Here is an 8053-nt window from a genome sequence, read left to right on the forward strand (position 1 = left end):
ATACAGAACAAGTGTGGGTTGTGTTTGTGGGTGATTATAGTTTGTATTGCTCACATTTATAGAGATTGTGTGATTTGTTTTATTGCGGACGCACGTTTGTACACGTGGTCCAGACAAAGTACAGGAGAGTGCTCGTGGCGTAAAACGCACGCTGGTCGCATGTTTATGCAAGGTTGCGTAAGAATACAGGCACTAAGTACAAATTACACGATATTTGTTCAATTAAAGGTGGGATAGTATACATTTAATACAATAGCACATAACTATCCGATTTCAAAAGCAGGTTACTCTAAATTTAGTTAAAAACTGTAAGCACCTCTGGAGTAAAGCGGCCGACCTAAAGGGAGTAAAAAAAATTCTGTACAGAAAAGAAAAACAAGTTGTATTTGAGTGAGTGAGTGAAAGTGGAGTGAGAGGATTTGAACCCCGGAAATTTGAGTCCCGTGGGTACACCAAGTAAGTGGAAACTTGGTGGCGTGAGGCAGCTGACTCACGTTAATAAAGGTAGAGATAATACGCAAATCGTGAGGTGATTTGCAGAGGAGCGTGATATAGAATTGTGCATTGTGCAGAAGTTTAGAAATTGTGAATTGAAGTTTAAAGGTTTTGTATTACGCTCCGGCTGAGGTTTCACAGCTTGAGATTTGATTCCAGTGGTCGTAGGGTGGATAGGTAACAAGTATCTATACGCTGTGCGATTGGACCACATGTTTGTGGGTCCAATACATAGTGCAACTTGATACCCCTTTTACAAGCTTTTGCGTAAAATCACGGCATCATTAGCGCTGTGTAGAGTATACGCAAGTGTGATTTGTGTAAGTCAAAAAGGGAAGTTTTTGCTGGTCTCTCTCAGGACAATCTTCAACAGCGGATATTCACTGGAAAAGGTAAGTTACTCCTAAAACTTACAGTGAATAGAAGCTAGTTAGGGCCTCATTGGGTACACGGTGGTCACTATTGGAGTGAGTCGTGGTACGTCAGTGGAGAAGGAGCGAGTGAAAACGCTAGATGTCTTTCACGGTCTATTTGCGGTGTGCATTGGGGATTGCGTTTATTGGCAAAAAGTCTGCGATGGGATCCAATTGCACAAGCAGTGGGCGTTTGGTAGCTAGGGTTCAGGCTGAAGAGTTGGGACCGAGAAGGTCAGAATTGTGGCCGAGAGGGTCAGCAAGGTTCACACACGGAGGCTTTTTGCAATGAGTGGGTACGTATGACTGCGGAAGATAGGGACCCATTCCCAAAGGTGGGTAGCTTTAAATCAGAGGTGTTACAGAACATAATGATTAAAGTATGTCTGATTAAATCCAGTAAACAAAGGGTCAGACATACAAATTGTTTAAACATGTGGCAGCAAGAGGGGGTGGTGCTGAAGGAACTGGCTTGCACAGCAAGTTCCAAATCTAGTGGGAAAGCGATTGCAAACCACCAACACCACCATATATTGATGGGGAGAAATTGGTTACAAGCAATGGTGCATCAGTAAAAGATAGGAAAGTGATAAATAAATGTGTTAGCACTAACCCTTGCCAGTTGTATCCCATCTTAAATTTTCCTCAGGATTGTGAGCAGGAAGATGAGCACAGCATGATATCGGCACTCTCTCTAGCAGCCAGCATACAGGACACCCAGGTGGGCATGGCCCAACCACCAAGAGCTGTAGAAAGGCCTCCTAGCGGAGGTATAAGTGAGGTTGTGGCCACAGGTAAGTACAGCACCATACACTATGCAGAGACAATAGCTCCCTGCATTATAGAGTCAAGCCAGAATGATGTAGTTGAATTAAATCCTGTCAGGGTAATTGCAGTTCCCAACGGGAGGACTGACACTCAGGGAGTAACTCCCATCAGGAACATTGCCATGCATTGTCCCTGGTCCCGAGCAGAGTTAAGGTCAATTATGTCAGAATTCCCCGATTCCAGAAAAGAACTAGTCAGATGCCAGAGGTTCATTAAAGAGTTAGGTAATGCCCACGAGCCCACAAATAAAGATTGGCAAACAGTGCTATGAGTGTGTTTACCCTCAAATACTGACATCACGAAATTCATAACGGATTGTAAGTTACACGCAGAGGTACCTCTCACTAATGAATACAATCAGGAGAATGTATGGCAAATCAACCTGCAATTAGGAGAGTATTTCCCTATTGTTGTTAAATGGAATAAAATCTTCTCCATAAGACAAAAAGAAGGTGAAATGGCATCCAAATATTTCCATCAAGCACTGCAGGAAATAGCTAGATATACTGGGATCGAGGATATTAAGGATAATGCACATCACAGGGAGGTAGCTCTTTCTGTATTATTGGACAGTTTAAAGGAGGCACTGAGAACAAGGGTACAAACGTCTCTACCTAACTGGAGGGGTATTTCGGTGGCTGGGTTGAGAGAGTCCGCTGTCGAGCACGATCGGAACATCAGTAAGCACAGGGAATTGCAAGGGGATAAGCTGATGATTGTATGTATACAGGCTCTTACAGCAAAGCCACATCAGCAAAAAAACCCAGACCCCTGATGGTAAGTCACGGTCAATATTATGCTTCTATTGTAATAAGGAAGGACATTTTGCAAGGGACTGTAGGAATAAAGGGACACATAACGTATACAGACACCCTACACCCGAATATGAGCCATACTACAAATCACATAATTGGGATCAGGGACCATATAGAAGAGATTATGAGCCACATAGAGGGGAAACAAGGAGGTACCCACCAAGTAGGCACTGGCAGGCCTCCGAAAAATCACAGCTACCCCCTCACATATTGTAGCTGCCAATGCGCTGCGGGAGGGTCCCACTACACAATAGGGGTTGGGCCACACCTGTAGTCTGCAGCCAGTGAAGTTGATTGCTAGCCTTGGTAGTGAACCTGAGGTCATGGTTGATGTATCTGGTGTACCATTACCTTTCTTTGTAGATACAGGGGCAGCCAGATCAGTGTTGAATTCCACATCAGGTGTAAGAACCACGGATAAAACGATTTCGGCAATGGGAGTAACAGGAACGGTACAACAAGACCCTTTGAGTAGACCTGCAGAGATTACGATAGGGCCCTTGCAAACCAAACATTCTTTCCTGTTGGCTGCATCGGCTCCGACTAATCTACTCAGCAGAGACTTATTGTGTAAAATGCGGTGTGTCATATACTGTACTCCTGAGGGTGTCTTCTTGGATATACCTGAGAACCACACTCAAGAAGTACAAGATATACTAGACACCCCTCAAAGGCTAATCTCGCATTCCACTGTTATAGACACGTGTCCATCAAAGGTAGAGGAAATGATCTCGCAATTACCGGGTTCCCTTTGGACCAAAGATGGACAGGACACTGGATTGATGGCGAATGTAGCTCCAGTAGCAGTACAAGTAAAAGATGGTAGGATAGCTCCAAAAATCCCTCAGTATCCTCTGAAGCCAGAGGTAGAATTAGGAGTGTACCTCCTCATAGAGCGGCTGCTACAGCAGGGCATCCTAGTCAGGACGTCCAGCACCGCCAATAGTCCCATCTTCCCTGTGAAAAAGAGTGGGGGGAGGGGTTACAGGCTAGCGCAGAATCTAAGGGGGATAAACAAAATAGTTGAGAGCCAATTCCCCGTAGTGCCCAATCCAGCTGTCATCCTTATGCAAATTCCCTCTACTGCAAAATTCTTCACTGTCATTGACCTCTGTTCTGCTTTCTTTTCTATCCCTCTTCACCCTGACAGCCAATACCTCTTTGCCTTTATGTACAGGGGAGTACAGTACACCTGGACTCGTCTTACTCAAGGTTTCATTGACAGCCTGAGTATTTTCTCCCAGGCCTTGCATGACTATTTACAATCCTTTCAACCTGAGAGTGGATCAGTGCTAATACAGTATGTCGATGACTTGCTGTAGTGTTCTGACTCACTCGAATCATCATTTAAAGATACAAAACAGCTTCTGTTTCATCTTTCCCAGACAGGACACAAGGTTTCAAAGGATAAGTTGCAGTTGTGCCGGACCAGGGTCAAATACTTGGGACACTGCTTGACACAAGGGCTTAGACACTTCACCGCAGATAGAATACAGGCAATTTGCGACATGACTCTGCCACAAACTCAGCAACAGATTCGCACTTTTCTTGGAATGTGTGGGTACTGTCATAACTGGATTCCAGGGTTCTCTATACTGGCTTTACCTTTGCAAGAAATGGTCTCTATGAACAAACCGGAATGGATCTCTCACACAGATGAGTTCGAAATGGCGTTTGAGAGACTCAAACAGTGTCTATCACAAGCACCTGCATTAGGTATGCTAGATTATGAGAAGCCCTTCGAATTGTACGGTACGGAAAGTGCTGGGTGTGCGGCAGGAGTCTTAACACAGAGACGTGGTGATGCCAGCAGACCAGTAGCTTACTACAATGCACAGTTGGACAATGTAGCGCGGTCTCTCCCCACTTGCTTGCGAAGTGTTGCAGCAATAGCTTTGCTGGTAAGTGAAAGTGAGGACGTAGTGTTCGGACACGAATTGACCATCCATACACCTCATGCAGTATCAGCCTTACTAAACTCCGCCGAAACCAGACATGTCTCATCTGCTTGGTTTACAAAGTGGGAATCATCACTGATGGCCCCTGTAAACATCACCATTAAGAGATGCAGCTCAGTAAATCCTGCAACCTACTTGCCAAGTGTGCCTGGACAGGCACAGAGGGTGGAGGATGAGAATGATGGTGAAGGAGGATTTAGTGCAGATACTGATTCGCATGATTGTATGGAATACCTAAACCAAACTTTCACTGCGAGACCTGACATCAGTGACAACCCACTGAAAGGAGTAGACTTTACCTTCTACACTGACGGTAGTTGCCACAGACAGATGGAATCGGGAGACCTGTGCACCGGATATGCAGTTGTAGATGACGAAGGTATCATAGTAGCTGAACCCCTTTGCCCACCACACTCAGCACAAGTCGCTGAGCTGGTAGCTCTGACTCGAGCATGCGAGTTGGCCAAAGTTAAGTCAGCTAATATATACATAGACTCTAGGTACGTCTTTGGAGTGGTGCATGATTTTGGGGCCCTGCAGTGCCTCAGAAATTTCATGACGGCAGCTGGCACACCTGTAGCGCATGCGTCCCACATCAAAAGGCTTCTGACAGCGATACAAGAACCAGACAGAGTGGCTGTTATCAAGTGCAAAGCCCACACTTACAACCAAGACCCAATTTCACTTGGTAACAGCCGGGCAGACGAAGCTGCTAAATCAGCAGCAAGCACCCCCATACAGACAAACTTCACATCACTGATGACATTTAACACGGTCAACACACAACAGCTAATTGAAATGCAAAATTTGTGTTCCGTACAGGAAAAGGCAGTCTGGAAGTCGAAAGGGTATGGTCAGGAGTCCTCAGGACTTTGGACAGGTGGACATGGTTAGCCAGTGGCCCCCAGAGCATATCTTCCAAGTCTAGCTGAGGCTGCACACGGTCTGACTCATCTGAGCAAAGAGGGTATGTGCAAGCTGGTAAGAGCCTACTGGTGTGCGCCAGGATTCTCTTCTCATGCAGGTAAGAGAGCAATGACATGTTTTACTTGCTTCAGGAAGAATATTGGTAAGACAATACCAACAGAGCCATACCATATCCCTCCTACAGACGGACCTTTTCAGGTAATACAAATCGACTTCATACAGTTACCAGCCTGTAGGAATTTGAAATATGTGTTAGTATGTATCGATGTGTTTTCCAACTGGGTAGAAGCGTTCCCTGCTGCCACAAATACTGCTACGTTCACTGCAAAGAAAGAGTGATTGAAGGTGATAGGGGTACACATTTTACATGTGAAGTCTTTCAGGTCATGTGCAAACTGATGGTAATTAATAGCAAGCTACATACTCTGTACCGACCACAGGCGAGTGCGAAGGTAGAGAGAGTGAACTGCACTATTAAGAACAAGCTGAGCTTTATGATGGCTGAAACTGGATTGCTGTGGCCAGAAGCTTTGCCACGAGTGTTGTACAGCATCAGAACCACTCCCAGGTCACCGCTTAACTTATCACCCTTTGAAATTCTTTTTGGTCGACAACCTCATGTAATGATAGACCCGAAGAATGATTTGAAATGCTATAATGAAATAACTGTGAAATATTTGGTTAGGATGAGCCAGCAGCTGAGAAATCAACCAAGAAATCTAAAGCTGGTGATTCCTGACCTACCGAACAGTAATTGTCATGACATTGAGCCTGGGGATTATGTGATGATTCGAAATTTCTTACGCTCAGGTTGCTTCATAGACAGGTGGGAAGGACCGTACCAAGTCTTGTTAACCAGCACTACAGCATTAAAACTCGCTGAAAGAGAGACTTGGGTCCACTCGTCCCACAGGAAGAAGGTCGCTGACCCGGAGAAAACTCGTGACAAAGAGCAAGGTGAAGAGAACCTCGTATCACTAGAGTGTTTGTTCCGGGAAAGTTGAGAGGCAAGACTGTTGAAAGGCACCTGAGCACGGAGAGCAACAAGATCAAGGACGGTTATCGCACCATTTTCTTTTTTCACCCCCCCTGCATTTTCCTTTCTTTTCTCCTCCTTATTTTCCTTCTTTCCCCTAACGAAATGGATCTATCACAAGAGACTGCGTTTCGGGTTGTTCTAGTAATATTGTTTTTGATCAGGACAATTTGTTTTGGTGAGGGTCCAAGAGAGGTCGAGCAGGGATCTGGAATGGGTTTCGATGGTGAGTACGAATTTGTAGTATCTCAGGAGCAGCACATCACTCGAGTAAAGGCTGGTATCAGTAAGCGCTCTGGTAGTCATGGAGCTTGGAGGCAATGTGAAGGGTTATTGTCTGATGAATATTGTATTTGTAGGAATTGTGAGAACATAGTCGAAGATGGGTGCATCCAGAGATGCCAGTCCAACATTAATATCAACATGGACCGACATCCGTTGAGTGATTACCACTCACTAGTGGGTAAGGTCTTAAACCAGACAGAATGCTGGGTGTGCTCACAGGTACCTCAAGGACAGAGTAAGTCAGGATTAGTACCATACCATTTAGCAATAGAGGAGGTACTCGAATTACACGGTGGGAGGCCGGTGGACAAGAAATTCAATATATCTAGGCTCCCTAGCTTGAAGCTCCACCAGTACAACGTAGATAGGTCCCTGTTGTGTTTTAATATTAACAATTTCCGAAAACCAGGAAATTGGGAAGTGACCTGGAATAATGAGACAATGACCTTCTCACACAGAGCTGATTGGATTCCTATTGACTCTGAACTTGTACACAAGATAGCCAACAGTGGGAGGTATTTTTGGTATAGGTATACACGTGGAAGCAAGACCATGTGGGTTGGAAAAGTATCGTCAGGGTATTGTGCCCAGATCATCCACCCCAATACTTGTACTGAGCAAATGAGAGAACTAGGGATTGGTTTCTTTACATGGAAAGTTTGCAATATGGTGATGTTACAATTTGTCCCCTATGTTCTCCCAGATGATGCCTATTTCATATGTGGGAGGAAAGCGTACAAGTGGCTTACTCTAAACTCTGAGGGATTGTGTTATATTGGGAGAGTACTACTAGAGGTCTTGACCATAACCCACGACAAAATGAGAGACGTTCACCGCAGTGCTCATACTCCTTATACTCATATCCACTATGAACACATCATCAAGAGACACCTCAAAGATAGGGCAGAGCACGCAGCCTCTGATTTGATCCATGAATCCACCGGGATTCAGTTCCTTCTCGCATTAGATATCACCGGTACTGCCAGAGGAAATATAAATTATAGGTACATCCATGCGCTAGCGAACTTGATAGACAATATCACTGAGATGTATGATGACACCTTCAGGTATACGGGAAGGGAGTTACAAGCCTACAAGAAGGAACTGATCCAGCACAGGATGGTCCTTAATTACGTCACAGCCGTGACAGGTGGGTACTGTGTTACCCTGGCAACTCAATATGGTGTGAAGTGCTGTACATACATTATAAACAGCACTGACGACCCCACGGAAAGCATCGATCAGAAGATGGATGAAATCTTACAGTTGAAGTGGAAGTTCAGGAGGAAGCACAAT

The sequence above is a fragment of the Pseudophryne corroboree genome, chromosome 7 (genome assembly GCF_028390025.1).
Source record: "Pseudophryne corroboree isolate aPseCor3 chromosome 7, aPseCor3.hap2, whole genome shotgun sequence".
In the NCBI taxonomy this organism is placed as follows: domain Eukaryota; kingdom Metazoa; phylum Chordata; class Amphibia; order Anura; family Myobatrachidae; genus Pseudophryne; species Pseudophryne corroboree.